Genomic DNA, 23,040 nt, shown 5'->3' with positions numbered 1-23,040 from the left:
ACATTTTCTGTTTAATAAGTGTATTTAATATTTTAGTACAACTGTTTACATTCTATTGTTGTTAAATAATAGTTAAACAGTAGTTTGGGGGATTGCTGACCAGTTGAATTTGCATTTATCTGAGTCTCTGATTCCAAGAATGAACTGTTTCTTCAACCTCTGCCTCTTCATATTTCTGATTCCTTCAAAGCTCAACTTGGGTGCCATCAACAGAAGGCTCTCCTTAATTTCCCTGAGAGGCTGAGTGTCTCTCTCTCAGTAAATTACTAATAAATGATTGAAAAGTTAAGGGATAGGGGAAGGCAAAATAATATGCTGATGAGATATTTGGTAAAAATTGTAAAGTTGATCAAGTTTAGTTTTTCTTCACAACTTTTTTTTAGGTTTTTGCAAGGCAATGGGGGTTAAGTGACTTGCCCGAAGCCACACAGCTAGGTAATTATTAAGTGTCTGAGGCTGGATTTGAACTCCTGACTCCTGATTTGTACTCCTGACTCCAGTGCCGGTGCTTTATCCACTGCCACCTAGCCACCCACTTCTTCACAACTTTCAAAGTGACTTCCTACTTGCCTCCAACCTTTTATAAGTGTCTCCAATTCTTCTACCATCAAGTTATTCTTCCACATTCAAATTGTCCTTTTTAGTATATGTTCAAGGACTCTTGTTTTGGTGCATTTCCTATCTAGCTCCACTAACTCTTTTTCCTTCTACATTAGTATCCCATGTCCCATTTCCTTTGATTGGGATGGAAGGAGATGAGTTATTCCTGAAGTATAAAAAACTGTGTTAATTTGTTAGGACCTAAGAGAAATTAGATGAAGAGGCAGGAAAATGGTAGAAATTATGTGAACAAAAGCATCTGCTCAGTCATAGATGAGGTAATGGTTTCTTGGAAAATTTCCCTCCAATTTCCATTACTTTGGAAACATAGGAAACAAATATTTCCAAAGCTATAATCCAAATCTCAGTAATTTCAATGGGATGTTCAAACTTTTTGTCATGATAATGGATTAAAAAAAATCCCAATAAACAAATCTCATACTTTTGGGCAATGAGTAGTTAAAAGGAAGGATCTCGACCAATAAAATAAGAAATTTCAAAGTGGGAATAATTACTATACAGATATGCAACTTAGTGGTAAGACTTGATGGTTGTCTGGAAATAAGAGATTTGCCTAAGGTAAATGATAATTACCTTAGACAAAGGTGTATAGAATGTGAATCCAAGTCTCCCCAATTCTGCTTCTAATCTAACCATATTAATTAAAATAAAAGATCTTAACTGAGTAATTAACCTTTCCTCTCCCAAGCAGGTTTTGTTCAGATGAACTTTTGAACTGCAGTCTTTTGTTTGCCTATGACTGACTTGCTCCTTTCCCATTATCCTCCTGTTCCCTCCCCCAACGTGACCACTATTGTTTACTACTAAAGTGATGTGGCTATCTCCTTTAAGTTTGGGAGAGAAAGATCTTTAAATAGAACAGTCAAAGAATTCGAGCTGAACCCTACCTGTGGCTGACTTCCCATCTGCTTTCCTACCCTGTTGATTCTCCAACAAGTGGAGCTGGGCATGCTCAGTGGGCAAGATAGGTTTTAGGGGTGCAAAAAAGAAGCTTGCTTTTACTGACAGGGCTCTTTGCCTCGCCTTTCCCAGTCCTAAGGTGGGCCTGAGGATACCCTTGACCAAAATCGCACTTCCCGGGGCGCTGGCCTGGTATTTTCTGCGTGCCTGCTGCTGGCATTTAGGCGGGTGCCAGAAGGCTGGGGGCACGCCTCCAAGGGCGCCGTGGTTGGGGGATGAGGGGAGGAAGTGGGTGAGGGGCGCTGAGGAGATGGCTTTGGGCTCTTGAGCAATGAGGTCTCCCCCTGCCTAGTAGACGTGCTTCGTGCGGCCCGGGAAGCATGCTCACTGGAGGCTGCTAGGGAAGAAGGCTGGAGCCCAGGGGTGGGCAGCGAGAGTCAGGTAAGCGAAGCGGGGCCTCCTTCCGCCTCCACTAGTTTCCTGGGTGCCTTCTTGGCTGTGGTGTGGGCTGCAGCAGCCTTGAAGCGTCTTTCCCTTTGCCCTGGGGGCGCCCGATTTGGGAGCAGGCTAAGGAGGCACTCCTGCACCGTCTCGTGCAGCCTCCTGCGAGCTGGGGCCGCACTCGGGGCCTAGCCCGGCTGGCTTGCAGCGTGCGAGAGGGCAGGCCAGACCTTCTGGGCTTGTCCGATCGGGCTGGAAGGGGAGCGGGGAGGCGCGCATCCCCTCCCCTGGCCCGGGGCTGCTCCGCGAGCCGGGCTGCGGAGGCCGGCAGGGAGGGCTCCATTGGATCCGCCCCGGCGCGGCCCCACCCGTGCCCGGGTCTGGCCGCGTTCACTGGGCTGAGGGGAGCTCTCAGCTTCGGGGGCCCCCCCCCCGCGACTTCCGCGTCTCCCCAACCCGGAGGGACCAGGCTGTGGGGCTAGGGCTTCCAGGGAGGAGGAGGAGGAGGAGAGGGTGGGGGAAGGAGCAGAGGAGGAGGAGGAGGAGGAGGAAATCAGCCTAGTCGGGCGGTGGGGGGCCCTCCTCGTGGGAGAGGCTGGGCTGGAAGCATCAGATTACACTTGATCAGCTTGTCCCGAGTTGATCCCCAGCACCAACCCCTCCCTGGCCTCCCCCACTGACAGGCAGTCTCTCGGCCTCGTAAGTACCCGGGTTGTAGCTGATTAGAGTTGCTAAGCAAAGCCACTTCTCTGGTATTAGGAACAAACGTCTCCTGCTCTCTACTCTGATTTCGAGAGGATCAGCCTTAAGAGAGGTGTGTGTGTTTGTGTGTGTGTGTGTGCGCGCGCGTGTGTGTGCATGTGTGTGTGTGTATACGTTTGTTTGTGTTTCTGCTCGTCTCGGCCGGGTTCCCAAAGGTGTTTGCTGGATCGGGTCCCTTTTCTCTCCCAGGTTTTGCTCTCCAGGGGGTTGGGACTGAACTGGGGTTAGGAGGGTTTTACAGTTTTAGAATGAGCATCAGCAAAAAGTATACTTCTTCAGGACTCAGTTAATAAACTATTTCTTTCTTACTTTTTCTCTGAAGGGGCAGAACTTTCCCAGGAGATTGTGAATTTGGGGGAAGTTTGTAAAGTTCTAGTTGAACCTCTGTGGATGCCACTTAAATAGTGAGAAGTGGGTGATATTGCATTCTGAAGCAAATTAGAATGAAAGAGGACCTACGTCTAGTCTATTTTAGGGTCTATAAGATAAAGTTCTTCCCGACTGTCCCCCTCTTCTCCAACACATAGTAATTCCAACGAGCAAAAATAGATTTGCATAAAAGTTCTTTTGGCAGGGAGAAAATCTCGGTGAAAGAAGTGTTACTCACTTGAGGATGTATTCTGTAACCTATTTCCTTTTCAATATAGTAATATTTAAGGGGGCCCATCTTTATTAGCACTTTTTCAAGAATCACTAAGATCTACAAGCAGTAAATCTAGCTGGTTTTTTTTAAAATCTCCAGCCTCTATATAACAGGTCAGTATTGCTAAACTCCTTAAATATGGATCAGTAGAAAGCAGTTTTAGAAAAGGGAGGAACCATCATGCCTGACACTGAGACACTGTCCAAATACTGATTTGCCCTGCTTTCCTTCAAATCAAATGGAAAGAAATTTAGTTTGTTATAGTAATAAAAATTCCCTGTGTGTTTACACACCTTAGGAATGTTGACAGACTAGTTCAACACCCAGCATTTTCACTGAATGAAAAAGATCAAACTGGCATAAGCAGTTATGTGTTATGAAGTGGTCAAGAATTATAGTTTAATCTTCAGGGGAAAAAACTGATCATAACAAGCAAGTAAAGGAAGGGTACAAGCTGGGAAACTGAGGCTGCAATTTGAACTCTTGTGTTTAGGGCTGCTTGTGACTTTGCAAGGTGACTTTGCATTTCTATAGGTTGACAAGTTTAAGGAAAATGCAAATTTCTTTTTTATAGTTTGATAGTTTCACAAACAGTTCTATCCTTTGGGCCCCAGGAATTTTCTTTTTAGGTTTTTGCAAGGCAAATGGGGTTAAGTGGCTTGCCCAAGGCCGCACAGCTAGGTAGTTGTTAAGTGTCTGAGACCTGATTTGAACCCAGGTACTCCTGACTCCAAGTCCAGTGCTTTATCCACTACACCTTCTAGCTGCCCCTCCTGGGCATTTCTTGATAGTTAATGGCTTCATCTCCCTTGACTTTTTTTTGCCAGTCATGACTGCCTGGAAATACCCAACTGGGATGTCATTAATACTATGTGTAATATGGAGAACTTTGATGTGGAAAGTGAAAGTATTGCACTTGTTAGTTCCCCGCCTCATATTTCTTGCAATCTATGTCAAGTTACAACTTCTCTTCAATATTTTTACATATTTACTATTCAGATATTACATCATACTTTATTAAGACTGAAAATTAAAATACATCCTCCACCCCACCCCCAAAGCCCCAAATAGGGGTTTTATAATTAAACCATCCATTTGAACATGGATTACAATCATGGTTTATATTTTGGTGATAACCTGTATCATGAATCATTTGAGTTTTCTATGTTGTGTTACTGTCTTGCTTCTTCCCTCTAGCTTATGAAAGGCTTCTATTTCTGGGATAAGAGATAGTCACCCTGACTAATGGTCAGTTGGTAGCCCATTTTATTTTTTTTGGACCTGTCTTTCATCCCCCCCCCCCCTTTTCTATATTGTAGTAAAGTAGATTTAATTTAGCATGTAATTAATATTGTGAATTTTTTTCATCTTTGTAAAGATTTTGTATCTATAAGTCAAAGAAGAGACTAATTGAAGCACTTGATGTAGCTATATCTCAGTCCCTCATGAGTTATGTAGGATTTTTATTTGGCAGTCAGGAAGAAAAACCATTGTATTTAATTTCTTGGTCTGTGGTTCTATTTCTCAGCATCTTTATTTGTACTTTGGAAAATTAGCTTATTGGATTTTTTAAATCCTGTGATCTTCTGTCTCCATCTAGATATGGGATTAATTTAGTTGTTTGCAAAGAGTTATCCCAAAGCCTTAGGAGCCAATACTACTCTTTATGAACATTGGAAATGAGATGTATTAACTTTTCCAATAAGAATTTGAGTGTCTCTTTGTTTGACACTATGCTAGGCATATAGCTATAGGGGTGACAACCCCTGCATTTAAACAGTTTGCAGAGTAATTAGGGAGATATCAATACAATCATATACCTGAAACAATTAGAGAAGAAAATTCTACTTCCTCAATATTTAGCTGTTAATAAATGTGATAGGGATGTATATGCTTTACATAGAGGATTCACTGTTGACTGTAATAGTTACGGTAAGCTTCAGGGAGGGAAAGAATTAATTTACTTAAAAGATAGCCTCCCAAAGATCTTCGAGAATATTTGATGGTGTGGTAATTTCAGTCTGTGAAGTTGATAGCCACCATGGTCATATTATTTTAAATATTTCCTATCTGTGGCAAATGAGAAAAAAGTTCTGCAATTCCTCTCTTTGCTTCCTACTTCCTTTTCCCCCTTCCTTCACTCCCTTTACATTTATTTTTGCAATTTGAATGCGAAGATTGTGGGTGAAACATTGTAGATACTCTTTATCACTTTTAACAAACTTACTAACAATTTATGCCACAGAACTTGTTCTTAACATGATGATGCTTCTCCTAAGTTATATAAGCATCTATTCACTTTTCTCTAGAAGTATGTGTATGTGTGGGGAATTAATAGATATTCTGGCTGTTACTCACTCTTAACACAGAAAGCTGAGAATTAAAGGAATGATTGGACAGAACCAGGATGGTAATATCAGAGTGAGCTTTTTAGTATGTTGGAAAATATGCAGCCAAGTAAGAGGGTTTTTTTTTTTTTAGGTTTTTGCAAGGCAAACGGGGTTAAGTGGATTGCCCAAGGCCACACAGCTAGGTAATTATTAAGTGTCTGAGACCAGATTTGAACCCAGCTACTCCTGACTCCGGGGCCGGTGCTTTATCCACTAAGCCACCTAGCCGCCCCCGAGTAAGAGTTTTGAATGAAGTGAGAGAGAAAAATGTAATTAATGAAAAGAGAAGCAGAGGAATCAGCAGCTCTGGGTTCTAGTTCAGATTTGACACTATGTGACTGCAAGTCATTTTAAATCTAGGTCTTTGTTTCTTCACCTGAAAAATAATGAAATTTATTATGTGGCACAATGGAAAAATAACTGAATTTTAAATCATGGGAATTCATAGTCTTGCTCTTTTTCTTCATTCAAGGGTGGTCTTATACAATAGACCCTTGCTGGGACAGAATTTCCTTGTATAAAAATTAGTGGTTTGGACTGGATGATTTTTGAAGTCTTTGGTAGCTCTAAATCTATGATCCTGTGAAGATCTTGTAATTTCTAAGGTCTCCACCATAGCCTTGATGCTACAAGCAAATTGGTGGCTATGCTGTATAGGAAGAACAAATAGGAATAAGGTGAAGATTTGTTACTGAATTTAGAAAGGAGGGGTCATAGATCTTGCTACTATATATAGATAATAAATCCAGCAGTGGGTGGAAGAAAGCCAGCAGTGGGTATTTTTTTCTTAATTAACCAGGAAAAATTGATGAAGTTAAAGTTGGTAGGAGAGAGAGAGAGGGAAGAGTATATCTGAAAGTTAGTATATCAGTGACAGAGCTAGAGTAGAACAACTGTATTACAGGACCAGTGATGTAGGAATGGAGAGGAAGTGATGAATTATATAAATATTATAATGACATTATGAAACAACAATATTACCATTTTCCTGATGTGAGGAAAGTAGAAAAAAGGTGCAGTTATTTGAGTCATATTGCCTCTCATATTCCCTTTTCATTGCCAAAAGAAGCAAGTTTCATATTCAATTGCTTACTACCTTTTGCCTGGAAAGTTGTACTCTTCTAATTGGTCTCCTTGCCTACATTCTCTTACATCATCTACATGTCACATACCTGCTCCACAAGTTCTAGGACTCTTGTGGTTATTTTGGATGAAATACAAATTTTTCTGTCCAACTTTGACCACTCTTTCCAGACTTACTGTCTATTATACTTTTTCATATATTCTCCATTCTAACCAAAATGACCTGCTGACAGTTCCTAATATGACAGACATCTTTGGAATGCTATTGTTTTTCACTTTCTACTCATAGAATCCCTAACTTCCTTCCCAGAATTGCACAGGTCCCACAGTGACTTTTTCTTCATTTCCCCTATTATTAATACCCTCCCTTATGAAATTACTTTGTATTTACTCTATATCTTGTTATATTTTTTGGTGTTTTTATTGTTCCCTTCTTTTTTCTTTCTACCTCTGTAGCTCCCCACTACCACACCCTCCCAAGTCTTTGCTTTTTATTTTTTAACTTTGTATCTGCAGTGGCTGTTATTAAACCTAAAACATAGTATTCAATGAATGCTTTTTGAATCAAGAATTTCTAACTCTAAAATGGTGGTGATACATTTCTTTTGTTCTAGGTTCCATACTTCAGTCAAAATGTTGGATTATGCTTCTGAAATATTGTAGAAATTTATCTTGTGCCCCATCACTTAGGTAGCTCAAGTTTTTCTGTTCTATCTTTTATGTTGTATTTTAGCTTTTACTTTTAAATATTCCCGAGGTTCTAGACCTGTGCATTCAGTTACTGTTTTTAAGTAGCCAGTGTGGTACTGTTTTAAAACTGGACTTTGACAAAAAACAAAAAAAAACACACACACACAAAAAACCCCATTCATTTAAGTTAAACAATGATAGTTTGTAATTGGGTTTTATTTAGGTCAATAGTTGTTCTATTCATTAAGATAGGCTAGTAGAAATTCTCTTTCTTCTCTGTAATTTAATAAGTAATATTGATTCAAAAACAAAACCAAGTACTTTATGTTATATTATGTTTTCATTTTGTTTTATTAATTAAAAAATATTCAGTCATTTCTAGAGATACTAGATGTGCCAATAGGTCTGAATCCTCCCTTTCAGCAAAGAAGTAGTTAAACAATTGATTGAGATCTCTATGTCAATATATGTAACATTCTGACTCCATGGTCTCCTAACCCTTCCAAGTGGTGAAAATATGTTTCATTTCTTACCTCCAAGATCAAAATTGGCCATTCCAACTTTGCTGAATTTGGTTTCCTTTTAGTTCTATTTTTTATTTATCTGTCTTATTGAAGTCTAATCATATTTGTTAGGTTCTATATTTGTTTGATTTTGTGAAAGACCAAAGCTCTTTCTATTACACCCTAACCTTGCTATCATCCATTGTATTAGCCATCCCTGCCTTTGTATCTCCTGCAAATTTATGTATGTTGTCTTTATGTTAATTATTTAAAACATTAAAAGAAATAGATTCAAGAACAAAACTATGCTAATTCCTTTTCTCCACTATTATAATATAGTAATTGTATATATGTACAGATACATATAGAGATGGGTAGATATAGATATCTATACTACAACTCTCTCTATATATACAGATTGTTCAACCAGTTACAGTCACTTGCTAGCTTTCCTTCCAATCAGCACATATCTTTTTATTTTATCTGTGATATCATGAAAGATTTTTTTCTTATGCCTAGCAGAAATCTAGCCATTTTAGGTTTATCTCATTTCCTTAATCTATCAATCTATTAGTTCTCAAAAAAGAAAATTAGGTCTGAGGTGAATTGACGGCCAAATCTCTAGATGTCATTTTTCTTCCCTCTGATTTCAGAAAGTCTGCCATTTATCAATTGTTATTGCAAAATATTTTTGTACTTGTAGAGGTTGGTTCTTTAGTATATTTCAAGTTTTCACTAGCTACTTCTTCCTTTAAGATAAAGAATGAACTTCTTAGTTTGGCATTCAAGGCTGACTATAACTTCACCCTAAACTACTAAAACAATTTTTTTTCCCATTACTTCTTGTCTCCAATCAAATGGAGCTAGATTGTATTTTCTTAACATTCCATTTGATTTCTGTCTCTTCACCTTTGTCATTTCCTCTGTCTTGAATATTCTCCCCATCTTCATGTAACAAAACAGTATTTAACTCTTTATGGCTCTTACCTCAGATATCATCTTCTCAATGTCATTGAAAGTAATGTTAGAATCCAAAATTCTTATAACTTCTCTCTTGTTTTAGAAATGAGGAAACAAAGGTTCAGAAGATGAAGCAATTTACCCAGTCACAGAAAGTTCAGATCTGATGATTTCTCATGTCTGAATTGCTATAGTACTTTCTAGAACCACTAATAGGACACACATCATTACTTCTTGTTATTATAACTTCTTGTAGTACTTATCTCTCTGATTAAATTGTAAACTCCACTGGGGCAAAGACTCATGAGCTACTTAGCTTGGAATGTCCCCTAGCACATAATATAGTTTCTTCCATATGTGGTAGGTTCTGTATAAATATTTGTAAAGCAAATGAATGTCCCTCTAGTTCAGATAACTCTTAAATGATAAAGGACTGAGGAACAAGAATTCAGTGGAATGTGTTAGATACATATTACATATATATATATATATATATATATATATATATATATATATATATATATAAAATAGGATATATTACATATCTAGGTATATATTCTATGCATTATTTCCAAATTAAAAATCGTACTGACCATGATTTTTAAACCTAAAATCAGGAATACATGGTCTGATGAAGTATATCCAAAAAATCTTGTAGAAAGTGGACTTACTTTTCTTGAAACCTAGATTATCCTGGAAAATTCAGGCTGCATATTTGACTTAGACCACTATAGTGTAGCCTTTACAATTCCCCTATCAGTTTTAAATTTATTAGTTCTAGATTTGCAGATATTAATGCCTAAAAGAAAAAATGGATGATAACCCTGAGGAGAAAAATCCTTGGACTCTACAAACCAGGAAGTAAGACCTTATCTTTTGTAACAAATCTAGGTTGACTTCATCTTCAGCCTCCACTTTCTATTTTTTTTTTGGGGGGGGATAAATTTTGTTTTAACAAAGCAAAACCAAACTACACAAGTATACTTCTCCAAAATGGTGAAGAACAACATAAATGAATGTAATATACTATTATGCAATCTTATTCTTTTGAAACTCAGTACTTTTTTAAAAAAAACCAGTTTGTTTTCATACTCATTTCCTGCGGCTCTACCCCACTAGTCCCTCTTGTATTCTCTCCTTTCTTTCTTCAGATATTTCTCAGAGCAAAGTATCTAGTGAAAACATCAGTTATCTGAGTTTAATTTATCACTGGGAATATCTGCATTTCAATGGGATTAAACTCTAGGAATGGAAGTGTCAATAGGTCAGATAGAAGAGTTGTTTTAGATATAGTCTTTGTTACTCTGAAATCACATAACCATGAAACTTTGAGCAATTTCTTAAACTCTTTGGGTGTTTTTGCCCTCATTTCCAGGGTTCTGGGGTTGGACTACATACATACTCTCGTAAGATTCCCCTTCTAGCTCAATATCCTGTGTTTTAATTATTTTTCTATAGGTGTTTATACTGATTGTATTAGTCATAGGATTATACATTTAGAGCTAGAAAGGATTGTCAGACTATCTTGTCTACCTTGTTATCTTATGAATGAGTAAACTGAGACTCAGAAAAATTAATTGTCTTGTTCAAGATTGAATAGGTAGTAAATAGCAGAAACCCTCTAAGCTCTATCTTTCTTTTCTCTCATTTTTCTTGTGGTCTCTATTTTTCTCACTTTGGATTTCCTCCAGAGATACTTTCCTTATTGGTACATCATGGACTTCTAGATCTGTTCATTTGAAGGCTCAACAGCTTGCCTGGTTTTGTGACATACTTTCATTACTACTTTGGAAGATAGAAAGATGACCCCTTTAGTAAGAATCATGTTCACATATGAAAAATTTAACAAAATATTAGTGGAAAAATTAGGAGTTGTAGTATAAGGTGTAAGTAAATTGCCCTACAAGATTTAAGTAAGTGGAAAGAATCTTTTGGGAGAACAGAAGAGGGAGAAAAATGCAAAAAAAATCTGGCACTTCAGGAAGGGGCTGAATAATAGGAACATTGTGAGAATAGATGAATAGGAGACAGATTTAAGAGCTTCAAAAGATTTTTGGTTTTCTTCTGCATGAGTAAGGATGATATTAATTTTCTACATTTTTCCACTTTAGGGATTACAGAGAGTTTTCCTCCCAATAATCCTATGAAGTACCCCCCATCCAAAAAAAAAAACCTCTCTGTTGTCACTGATGTCAGCACTCCAAAATTACTTCTATATCCTAATTGATCAATGGAGGAAGACTTTAGTGGAAACGATGACAAAAATCATAATAGTACCTGAGGAGTTGGTTAAAAAAACCCAAAATACTCTTTAATTTGGACAAGACTGAATTCAAATTCTACTTCAGGTACCTACTAACTAACTATATGACCCTGAGTAGGAATTGTCTGTCACTTTTTCTAGGATTTGTGGTGTCTTGTAGTGCAATTCCACAAATTTATGCAGGCTACCATTATATTTTCAGTTGTTAGCTTAAAAAATAGTGCTATCCAGCCTCAGCTTTCATATTTATATTATCAACTGTTCTTTCCTCCACCCATATTGTAAAGCTATATAATGTATTAAGATGGTCCTTTCTTTTTGTCCCATTAAAATTAATATAATGGGGATACTTGCTCTGTGTATTATTAAACATAGATATCCTTACACAGACACACACACACACACACACACACACACACACACACACAAACACACACAAACACACACAAACACACACACTTTACAAAACCATTCTCTAATGACTCATTGTGGCCTAGCAGGGACTCTTCGTAGCTAGTCAATAGATCTTATGCTTTGGTCCTGTAAAAATACTGAACTAGAAAAAATAAGAATTGATAAGGATTCTAGAGTGATCAACAATGATGCTTCCTATTTCTTAAAAGGTGATAGCCTCAAGAAGGTGACTTTTAATTTTGGAGGTGGTTACTGAGGGAATTTGCTTTACTTTACTATATATATATATATATATGTGTATATATATATATATATATATATATATATATATATATATATATATATATTACAATGGTTTTGTTTTCCCTTTCTTTTCAATTAGGGGAAGATGGGAGGGAGGAAAAAATTAATCTTAGTTAACTGGAAAACATAAAATAAAAATTGCATTAAAAGCAGAACTTTGAGAATAGGCCTGATGACAGATCCAAGTTAAGTATGAGGAACTGTGATTTTTTTTTTTTTTTTTTTTTTTTTAGATTTTGCAAGGCAGTGGGGTTAAGTGGCTTGCCCAAGGCCACACAGTTAGGTAATTATTAAGTGTCTGAGTTTGGATTTGAACTCAGGTACTCCTGACTCTAGGGTTGGTGCTGTATCCACTGCCCCACCTAGCCACCCAAGAAGTGATCTTTGACAGTGAAGGGAGTATCAGTATTAGTGCAATCTTGAATTTGTTTGAAGCCTGTTTTGCCAGGTGGTAAATATTAGCTTTCTAGCTTAAATTCTCACCACACAATAAATTTCAGAAAAATGCTCCTCCTTATAGGAAATTTGCAAAACTGTTTGGGTCCATATTTTTTTTTTAATAGATGGTCCTCTTGATTTACAAATGGTACTTTGTCTTGTTTTAGTATTTTAATAACCATTTACTGAGTGCCTGTGTCAGAAATGTTATTGGTTTGTAAGCTGCTTAAGGGCAGGTACTGTAGAACATTTTAACTCTTTAACATTAATACCTAATACAATGTCTTTTACTGTCTGTCCTTAATGCTTTTTGCACTAAATGCCTACTACAGCTTTTAAAAGCTTCCTGTCCTTTTAGATGTACTCAACTGAAATTCCATTTTTCTCCAAGATATTGTACTATTAACCCCCTCAAAAATGCTTTGCTTCCTCTGACCCCCAAAATTTCTTTATCTCTCTTGAGTACTTTTGAATTTTCATTATTGCTTGTTTGTGATATATTTTTTATGTTACATTCCCCCTACTCCCAGACTGAAATTCAGTTAAAATTTAAATAGTTGACAAGATGGGTAAGTGAAAGTGGGAAGGAAGAGTTAATGTCATTCTACTTTGATTACAAAGGTATTAAACAAAACAAGAACCATGGGGAAATAATAGTGCAAGACACCTGAGGTGATTGAAATCAGTGTAGTCCAGTATTTTTCCCATTAGACTGAGTCAGGAGACCAGAGAGCAAGGACCATTTCTTAATTATCTTTGTATCTATCCCAACATATTATTTTTAGGATTTTAGAGTGGAAGGAACCTTAGCGATTTAGTTCAACGTTTTCATTTTGAATAGGAGAAAATAGTCAGAGAGGTTATATGAACTGAGATCACATTAACTTCGCAAATGTCAAAATGGGACCTAGAGCTCAGGGTTCTGACTTTGGGGGCAGGGATCTTTCTCTTAGTTCCTACTACTTAGTATTAATCTGCCAATTCTTTTCTTTTCTTTTTTTTGCAAGGCAATGGGGTTAAGTGATTTGTCCAAGATCACACAGCTAGGTAATTATTAAGTGTCTGAGGCTGGATTTGAACACAGGTCCTCCTGACTCCAGGGCAGGTGCTCTATCCACTGCCTCACCTAACTACCCCTAATATGCCAATTCTTATGGAAATTTAAAGGAATAACAGAAGGGAGATTTAATTCCATTTACATGTGCTACTAGATAGAAATAATGTGATTTTCTTTCAATTTTTTTTTTTTTTACTTTTTGCAAGGCAATGGGGTTAAGTAGCTTGCCCAAGGCCACACAGCTAGGTAATTATTAAGTGTCTGAGGCTGGATTTGAACTCAGGTACTCCTGACTCCAGGGCCAGTGCTCTATCCACTGCACCACCTAGCTGCCCCCAATTTTCTATTTTTTGCTAATTGGACTTAATTTCTTTTTCTATAAAATGAAGACTTATGGGGTAGTGAATAAAGCACCAGCCTTGGAGTCAGGAGTACCTGGATTCAAATCCGGTTTCAGATACTTAATAATTACCTAGCTGTGTGGCCTTGGGCAAAGCCACTTGACCCCATTTGCCTTGCAAAAAAACCTAAAAAAAAATAAAGACTTATAAATCTGGGACCATCAAGTGTATCTTCCTCATGGTCATTCAATTCAATCCCCTCCTTTAGGAAACTTACACCCAGTGAATTAATTGACTTGGTCCAGAGTCACATAGGGAAGCAAGGGGGAAGGTCTTAGGATCAGAACCAAGCTGATAACACTTGTTTAGTTAACATTGACTGCAGGATTGTGAGGAAAGTATTTTGCTAATGTATAGTCCCTATCATTGTGACCCAGTGATCAGCTATGACTTTCTCATCTCTTTGTTCTTTTATTTGGTATTTCCATCCAGTAACATTGAACCTGAACCAGATGACCACAACTTCACTTATTCATTCTTATTTGAAGTGATCATGCCACATTATGTGCTTTTCAGGAATGCATTCCATTGTCACATTATGAATTGCTTTCATTCCTTTTTGTCCCTGGGCTTGTGTAGTTGAAATACTTTATAACATGTGAACTTACATGTTGCCTTGCTGCCAAGAAATTCAAGGCAAGTTTTAAAGTTGTGTTCTCTCTAATGATACTTCTTAGTGAGAAAGAAATTTTAGTATAAAATAAGGAAGGAAATGGGAGGAATAAAAAAAAAGATGTAAGAACTGGGTTTATTAACAATGTCAGTCTAGCCTATTTTATCCACTTAGACGGACTTTAATCAATTCAGGTCAATTCAAGTTTTTTTCTTTTTCTTTTTTGGAGGCAGTTAGGCTTAAAAGCCATTTGCTCAGGGTCACACAAATTTGAATTCAGGTCCTCCTGACTTTAGGGCCAGTTTGCTATCCATTACATCTTCTAGCTGCCCCTTAAGTCACATTTCTTAAGCCTTCTTTATGTGCCAGTCATTGTATTCAGCTCTGTGGATTCAAATACAAGCAAAAACAGATTTTTCTTCGAGGAGTTTACATTCTAATGGGGGAAACTATGCAGAAAAGGGAGCTGAGAGTTGAAAAAAGAGATGGGGGGGTGGATGGGAATGAAAGCTGACTAGTCTGATTCTTCAATATGGAAATTCCAGGAAGAACTTAACATTGGAAAAGAGGCTTCTGGGGGATATTGGAAGAAGGCATTACTATTTCTCCATTATTTTTGTTTTTATTTTATATTTTGTAATCAAAGGGGAATGACATTAACCTTTTTTATTTACATTTATTTTTTTTAAAATTTATTCTTTGTACAAATAATATTTTTTTATTACTAAAATATTCTTGTTTAAGAGTAAACATAATACCCCCTCCCCCCAAAAAGTATACACCTGCATGAGCAATAATGTAAAGGAGAGAGAAAAAAGTTAAAATTGAAAAAAAAATAATAATAATAAGTGTGGCCAGGTGGCACAGTGGACAGAGAACCGGCCCTGGAGCCAGGAGCACCCGAGCCCAAATCTGCCCCCAGACACCCAACAATCATCCAGCTGTGTGACCCCATGCAAGCCACCCCAACCCCATTGCCCTGCAAAAACCAAAACCCCCCCCCAAATAAAATAATAGTAGTAATAATAATAATAACAATAATAATAATAGTAGGAGTGGCTGGGTGGCAGACAGAGCACCAACCCTGGACCCAGGAGCACCTGGGTGCAAATCCGGCCTTAGACACCCAACAATTACCCAGCTGTGCGGCCCCAGGCAAGCCACCCAGCCCCATTTACCCTTCAACCCCCCCCAAAATAATAATAAAAAAAATATGCTTCAGTCTGTGTTCCAACACCTCCAGCTCTGTCATGGGTGGATCACATCCTTTATGTTAAGTCCATCACAAAAACTACTTCCATATTTTTCCACAGTTGCCATTGCTGATTGCAACTCCCTCCATTTGTACTTCTCCACTATCATATACTATATTTTCTCTCCTTTCACTCTGTCTCTGCTGTAGGGTAGCTGAGTGGTACAGCAAACAGATCCCCGGCCTTGGGGTCAAGAGGCCCTGAGCCCACCTACCATCCCTTACACCCAGCATCCCAGTCCCATGGTCCCGGACAGGCCATCCAACCCCAGTCCCTTGCAAGAAGTAAAAACGAAAATGTGTTATATCTGACCACTCCCCCCCCCCCCCCCATGGTCCATCCTCTCCTCCATCACTCACATTCCCCCCCCTTCCCCCTATCCCCCTTCTCTCCTTCTTACTCCAGATGTCTATACCCCATTGAGTATATATGCTGTTTCCTCTCCTAGCCACCTCTGATGAGAGTGAAGATTCCCTCATTCCCCCTTGCCTTCCCCCCTTCCATATCATTGCCATAGCTCATTGTAATAAAAAATCTTATTATATGAAATATCTTAACCTATTCCACCTCTCCTTTTTCTTTTCTCCCATTACATTTCCCTTTTAGCTATCGACTCCATTTTTACAACACATTGTATCTTCAAACTCAGCTCTCTCCTGTGCTTCATCTACAAAAGCTCCTTCTACCTGCTCTATTAAATGAGAAAGTTCATATGAGTATTGTCAGTATCATTTTTCTATGTAGGGTTACATGTAGTTCATCATCAAGTCCCTCATATTTTTCCCTTCTCCACTCTCGATGCTTCACCTGAGTCCTGTATTTGAAGGTCAAACCTTCTGTTGAGCTCTGGCCATTCCAACAGAAATATTTGAAATTCCTCTGGTTCATTGAACGTCCATCTTTTTTCCCCCTGGAAGAGGACATTCCATTTTGCTGGGTAGTTGATTCTTGGTTGCATTTTGAGCTCTTTTGCCTTCCGGAATTTCATATTCCAAGCCCTAAGAGCTTTTTTTTTAGGGTTTTTTTGGCAAGGCAAATGGGGTTAAGTGGCTTGCCCAAGGCCACACAGCTAGGTAATTATTAAGTGTCTGAGACTGGATTTGAACCCAGGTACTCCTGACTCCAGGGCTGGTGCTTTATCCACTGCGCCACCTAGTTGCCCCCTTCCTAAGAGCTTTTAATGTAGTTGCTGCTAAGTCCTGTGTGATCCTGACTGCAGTGTCCTTCTGGCTGCTTGTAATATTTTATTTTTGACTTGAGAGTTCTGGAACTTGGCCATATATTCCTGGGGGTTTTTTTTTGGATCTCTTTCTGGGGGAGATTGGTGGATTCTCTCAATTTCTATTTTGCCCTCTGCTTCTAGGATATCAGGGCAATTTTCCCATAGTAATTCTTTGAAAATGATATCAAGGCTCTTTTCCTGATCATGACTTTCAGGTATTCCAGTGATTTTTAAATTATCTTTTAAATCTGTTTTCCAGATCAGTTGTTTTTTCACTGAGATGTTTCACATTTTCTTCTAATTTTTCATTCTTTTGGTTTTGAAGTATTGTGTCCTGATTTCTCATAAAATCAGCAGCCTCCCTCAGTTCTGTTCTTTGCCTGAAGGATTTGTTTTCCTCAGAGAGCTTTCTTATCTCTTTTTCCATCTGGCCAATTCTGCTTTTTTTTTTTTTGAAATTCTCTTAATTTATTAGCAATTATTACATGAACGTCAGATGATGGATTTTGAGGCTGGGGTAAATTATTCATTTCTTCATGACAAAAAATTTAAGTTACATGAGTGGTTTACAATACAAACCCCTAGTTTTGTGGATCTGCTAGGAGCATCTCTTTTTGTACCTGCTGTGTGGATTATGGCAATAAAGAATCATTTATTAGAAAAGGTAAATTGGTAATGAGTTTACAGCTTCCTGTTTCACTACAAAAAAATATGAAAGTACTTAAGACAGTCCTTTAATAAATTAACATGCTCTATTTCCTCTTTGAAGTTTCACTGCATGTGACTATTGGCCTTTTGTCCAACCTGCCCCATCTTGACACAGAATCAGAAGAAAATTGGATTTTTCTGTACCAAAAAACGAGGCTTAATGAGAGTTAGGAGAAGTATTTATCTCTTAGAAAACAGAATGTTACGAAATGTCAAGTTGATCCGTGGAGCCAGAATCCTTTTTCTGATGGGGAGACTGTGATACCAGTGCACATTGGTCGGGTAGTTCATCATTAGTAAACTCCCATGGGCCAGCTGAAGTCTCACCACCTCCACACACGGAGAGGGCACTTTCCCTCCGGAATCTCGATGCCGAAAGACAAAGTCCCGGCAGGCTCCAAAGGAGATGGAGGCGATGGGGCTTCGGGAAACCAGCTCGCTCTCATCATCCCGGTGCTCACCAATGTTATCATAACCATCTTTATATCTGTTAACAAGCACAAAATTAAGGTATGTCCAGTCACGCTGGTCACATGGTCTTGAATGTGCTCCAGGACCAGGATCCAAGGCTTTGGAGATAAAGTAAGGCCCGAGAAGGTGTAGGTTAAGCCAGGGTCCCGTACGTGGCTTGCTTCCTTGGGATCTTGTGCCATTTGCCAAACACTTGGACTCTGGAAAGATCACCTTCCAGGTACTCCACTTGTCTCTCCAGCGCCCTGAAGAGCCCATCCGCCTTGAACTGGTCCATGGGCCGCGGCCGAGGGGGCAGGCGGGAGGGCCAATTCTGCTTTTTAAAACATTCTTCTCCTCAATAACTTTTTGAACTGTTTTATCCATTTGACCTAAAATGGTTTTTAACATGTTATTTTCTTCAGCATTTTTTTGGATCTGTTTGACTAAGCTGCTGACTTCATTTTCATGTTTTTCCTGCATCTCTCTCATTTCTTTCCCCAATTTTTCTTCTATCTCCCTCACTTGATTTTCAGAGTCTTTCTTGAGCTCTGTCATAGCCTGAGCCCAATTTCTATTTTTCTTGGAGTCTTTAGATGCAAGAGCTTGTACTTCCTCCTCTTCAGATTGAGTATTTTGATCCTTCTTGGATCGTAGGCAAAGTATTTCTCAATGGCTTCTGTTTGCAGTTCCTGGATCTGGGCTGCTGTGGCCATGCTGAGTTCCCTGAGGGTTGGGCTTCATACACTCTGGCAGAGGTCCCCCTTCTGATCTTCCAAGTTGTTCCCGGTGCCTCTGCCCTGGGGCTGCCTCTGGGAGGCTAAAGTTCCTTCACTCTGGCAGGCTACCCCTCCAACCCCATGGAATGGAGCCTTTCTGCTCTTTTCCAGGTTACCTTGGGTTGGAGAACTGCCTCATTGGATCCCTCTGTGGATTCTGTCTCTCAAAAATTTAGTTAGAGTTCTTAGTTTATAAGTTTTGAGAGAGCACCTAAGAGATGATCCTCTCCTGTTGCCATCTTGGCTCCGCCCCTTATTTACATTTAAATAAATGAATTTCAGTGCATAAAACTTTGAATTATTTGTCCATTAGTATTTACTCTCTTACGTTAAAACAATTGGCATCTATTTTGTTCTTCTGATTATGCTTTTTTGACTTTGCATTATTTCAAAGGTATTTTCATATTTCTTAATTCTTATAATTGTAACTTTTAAAATATTACAACCTCTTTTACATTTAAAATTTTTTTTTCTAATTACATGCAAACATAGCTTTCAACATTCATCCATTTGCAAACATGAGTTCAATGGTAGCTTTTTAATTGTTTTATATCAATACTTTTACATGTGTCTCCCAATTAATTTGACCTCTCTCCCTATTTTTTTGGACCTCTAACATGATTCCAGTTTTTTTGCAACTAAAAAAGTGTTGTTTTAAACTCTTTGAATAGAGAACTTAAGAAAATAAAACACTTGTATTGCATTTATTACAGTGAAATTATTAGGCACCCAAAGGGCACACACAGTACATAGAATCCTGGAAGTCAGAAAGTTCTGCATTCAAATTTTGCCTTTAAAACTTGTTAGTTATGTGACCTGGAGAAATCATTTTACCTTTGTTTCTCTCAGTTTCTTCAACTGTAAAATGAGGATAACCCAGTGCTGTTGTATCATATGAAACAATATTTTGTAAAGCACTACTTAGCATAGTGTCTACCACATAGTTGACTATGCAAATGCTAGATAATGATGTCAATGTTTATGATTATTTTTGTAAGTTTTACTATCTATTTTCAGACTGCAAACTACTATATTCCTTTAAGAAAGCAATTTTCTGCAATGAATAAGGATATTTATTTTTTAGAAATCCCATCAACATTGAGATTTATAGCTTTTAATTTTGTCACATTAGGGTTGGCTAGGTGGTGCAGTGGATAGAGCACCATCCCTGGAGTCAGGAGTACCTGAGTTCAAATCCGGCCTCAGAACACTTAATAATTACCTAGCTGTGTGGCCTTGGGCAAGCCATTTTAACCCCATTACCTTGCAAAAACTAAAAAAAACTAAAACAAAACAATTTTTGTCAAATTAATGTCAGAATTATCTTAATTTTCAAGTGATTGTTAATAATTTATATTTTTCTCTTGTGCAAATTAGTTTATTCCTATTCCTTTACCAAGTAAACTGGGAGTTACCTTTTAAACCTTTAACAGATCCATATAAATTTTAGTTCTCAAGTCTTATCTATCATTTTTAGAATCAATTCTTCTAAATTTTATGATTTAAAAACTCCAAATTGTCTACAAACGTAAGTTGCATTTGTTCTGGCTTGAAGTAAATCTTTCATTTCAGCATCTATTTGCCACATGCATGGGAAAGAGAACTCTCTTGAATCTTGGGTGAAAATTCACCTTTCTTTTGTTATACATTATAGGATTTAGAACTTGAAGGGGTTTTACAGTTTGTTGATTTCAGTCTTTGCTCACTTGAAGGAATAAATACCCATCCAAATAGGTAAAGTGATTTGCCCAAGTCATGCAGGTAGTTAGAAGCAGAGCTGGCCTTTGAACTGAGGCTTTTTTTTTTTTTTTTTTTGGTATCTAGCTAGATTTCGTGGTGAGTTTTTGATGAGTTCAGTCTTGAATAAACCAAACCAGTAGTAGCAATCTCTGTTAGTGCCAAGAAGGAGGAAGTAAAGAGGTTGAAATGCTATGTGTGCTGATCCTTTATTTCATTTGCATTCATACTTGGTACTCTCCATTTGTGTTTGAGTAGGATTGGATGGGATATGGCAATTGCAGTATAAAACAGAATGGAAGGGTCAATGGGGAATGGCAGGTGCATTAAAAATGTGGTTTTTGGTAGTATGAGCAGTATTCAGGACTTGGAAATAGAAAATCTTAACATTATTTATCATCAGTTGGAACTGAGGGTAATTAACTTCTGTACCAAACTTCTTACTTCAAAGATAACCCTAAGCAATAAAGAATTAAACTATACGATGAAATGGGAAATAACACTACATTTGGAGGCTAAGAACCTTGTTTAGTGACAAGTTGGGTTAAAGGTTCTCAGAATTTCTTTTCAATTTTATTTATGATCAGTATTTGGAGACTGCTATTTCTTATTGAAAGGAAGAGACATAAGGAAAAGAAACTTTTTCTCTTTCTTTGTCCCAGATGAGTGGCTCATCTGAATTCTGGTTCAATTAAATGACCTCTCCTTCCAACTCTAAATCTTATGATTTTATGAAATCATTCTTGAACTCAGGCTTTAGAAGTTTTCAAGTGTATGTCTGTTCTGGACACTTCTTTTGAAAGATTTAGGAGTACGCATAGAGCTGGTTGCTTTTGATTCAGGTACCTTCCTTTTTGATTAGCGAGACACAAGGTCTCTGATGGTCTTGGTGCTTTTGTCAGAAGCCTGAAGTTTATTCTGAAAGCAATTTCCTCTTCCCTCTGATCCAAAATAAATATCAGGAAGCGCTTTATGGATGGAGGACAAGAAACCATTCATGTAGGTTCAAGTTTTGTCCTACTAGTGAAGGTTAATGCAGGTCAGAAACCTCTGAGTGGGCCTCCTGCAGGTATTTTATTAAATTAACCAAGTAACTGAACTACTAGAGATAGAAGTATAAACAAATGTATTTCACGTGATTGGAGGCTGATGAAAGTATGGGAAAGTATGCCACCTGTATCTGACTTGTTTAGAAAAGAATACTAAAGACCCAGATATTAGACTGGCTTTGGAAAAGGCATTGAGTTCTTGAGGAAACATACTGCAAACATATCATTATATTTGTGTGGGGGGAGTATTCATGCTGAGGAGAGTGGGTAGGATATAATAAATGGATAACTATCTATTATTTTTCTCTTGCAGTCAACCTTTGCTTCATGTTATTCCTTTTGCCTAAGATGCCTTCCTTATTCCTCTTCATCTTTAAAAAACCCAATTCAAATCCTAGTACAATCTCCTCAGAGATTCCTTGGTTTATCTGTCCCTTAAATCACACTGTACCTATCATGTGATGTGTTTGGTTCTGGGAGCCACCATTTAAGAAAAATATCAATAAACTGGAGAGTATGTGGAAGAAGGGAACAAACAATTTTTAAATCATTTACTATATATGAGGGCCTGTGCCAAGCCTTGGGATCAGAAGTCAGATGTGAGAGGGTTCCTGACTCTAAGAAGCCTACATTTTAAGGGAGAAAACATGTGTAAATGAAAGCATATGCGTGACATATATATATATATATATATGAAAAATGAATATCGATCTGTTTTTAGTTATTCCCAAATACTAGCAACTGGGAGAACTGTGAAAGGTGAATGAGTTGAGTCTTGAAAGAAACAAGGACTTCTGAGAAAAATGGGGAAGAGCCAGTAAAAAGATGCAGAGATGAAGATGGGGTGTTTTATGTGAGGAACATTCACATGGCTGAACATGACTGGATTGAAGAATATGTCGAGGGGAGAATATGTAAGAAGACTAGAAAAGTAAGTAGGAAGGAACCTGATTGTAAAGACATTTAGATGTCCAAATGAAAGTTTCATATTTGATCCTCGTGGTAATACAGAGCCACTGGAGTACATTGATTATGGAGACTGCTAGGTGATGCATTGCAGAGAGTATTGGGTCTAGGACTCATCTTCCTGAGTTCAAATCTGGTCTCAGACACTTATCTAATAATGCAACCCTGGCTTAGTCACTTAACCCTGTTTGCTTCAGTTTCTCATTTGTAAAATGATCTGTAGAAGGAAATGGTAAATTCACTCTAGAATCATTGCCAAGAAAATCTCAAATAGGGTGACAAAAAGTTGGACACAATTGGAAATGACTGAACGACAATGAGTTGAGTGGTATAGTCAGGCCTATGCCTTAGAAAAATCACTGTGGCAGCTGTATGGAGGATAGATTGACTTAAG

General features: G+C 37.9%; 1 protein-coding gene and 1 pseudogene across 4 annotated transcripts in view; one reads left to right on the top strand and one right to left on the bottom strand.

Annotated features, from left to right (window-relative positions):
- Positions 1-1,639: 1,639 nt before the first annotated feature.
- Positions 1,640-23,040, top strand: part of GPD2 (glycerol-3-phosphate dehydrogenase 2) — a 205,321-nt gene continuing 183,920 nt past the window's right edge. The window contains exon 1 of one of the 4 annotated variants that reach the window (XM_074215955.1): positions 1,640-1,660. The gene's annotated coding sequence lies outside the window, so the exon portion shown is untranslated. The other 3 variants (XM_074215952.1, XM_074215954.1, XM_074215951.1) reach the window with 3 other exon arrangements.
- LOC141506305 (DNA oxidative demethylase ALKBH2-like) lies at positions 17,846-18,413 on the bottom strand (annotated as a pseudogene).

This window comes from Macrotis lagotis, chromosome 1, assembly GCF_037893015.1.
Source record: "Macrotis lagotis isolate mMagLag1 chromosome 1, bilby.v1.9.chrom.fasta, whole genome shotgun sequence".
In the NCBI taxonomy this organism is placed as follows: domain Eukaryota; kingdom Metazoa; phylum Chordata; class Mammalia; order Peramelemorphia; family Peramelidae; genus Macrotis; species Macrotis lagotis.
This window is presented reverse-complemented; position numbering and strand designations above follow the sequence as displayed.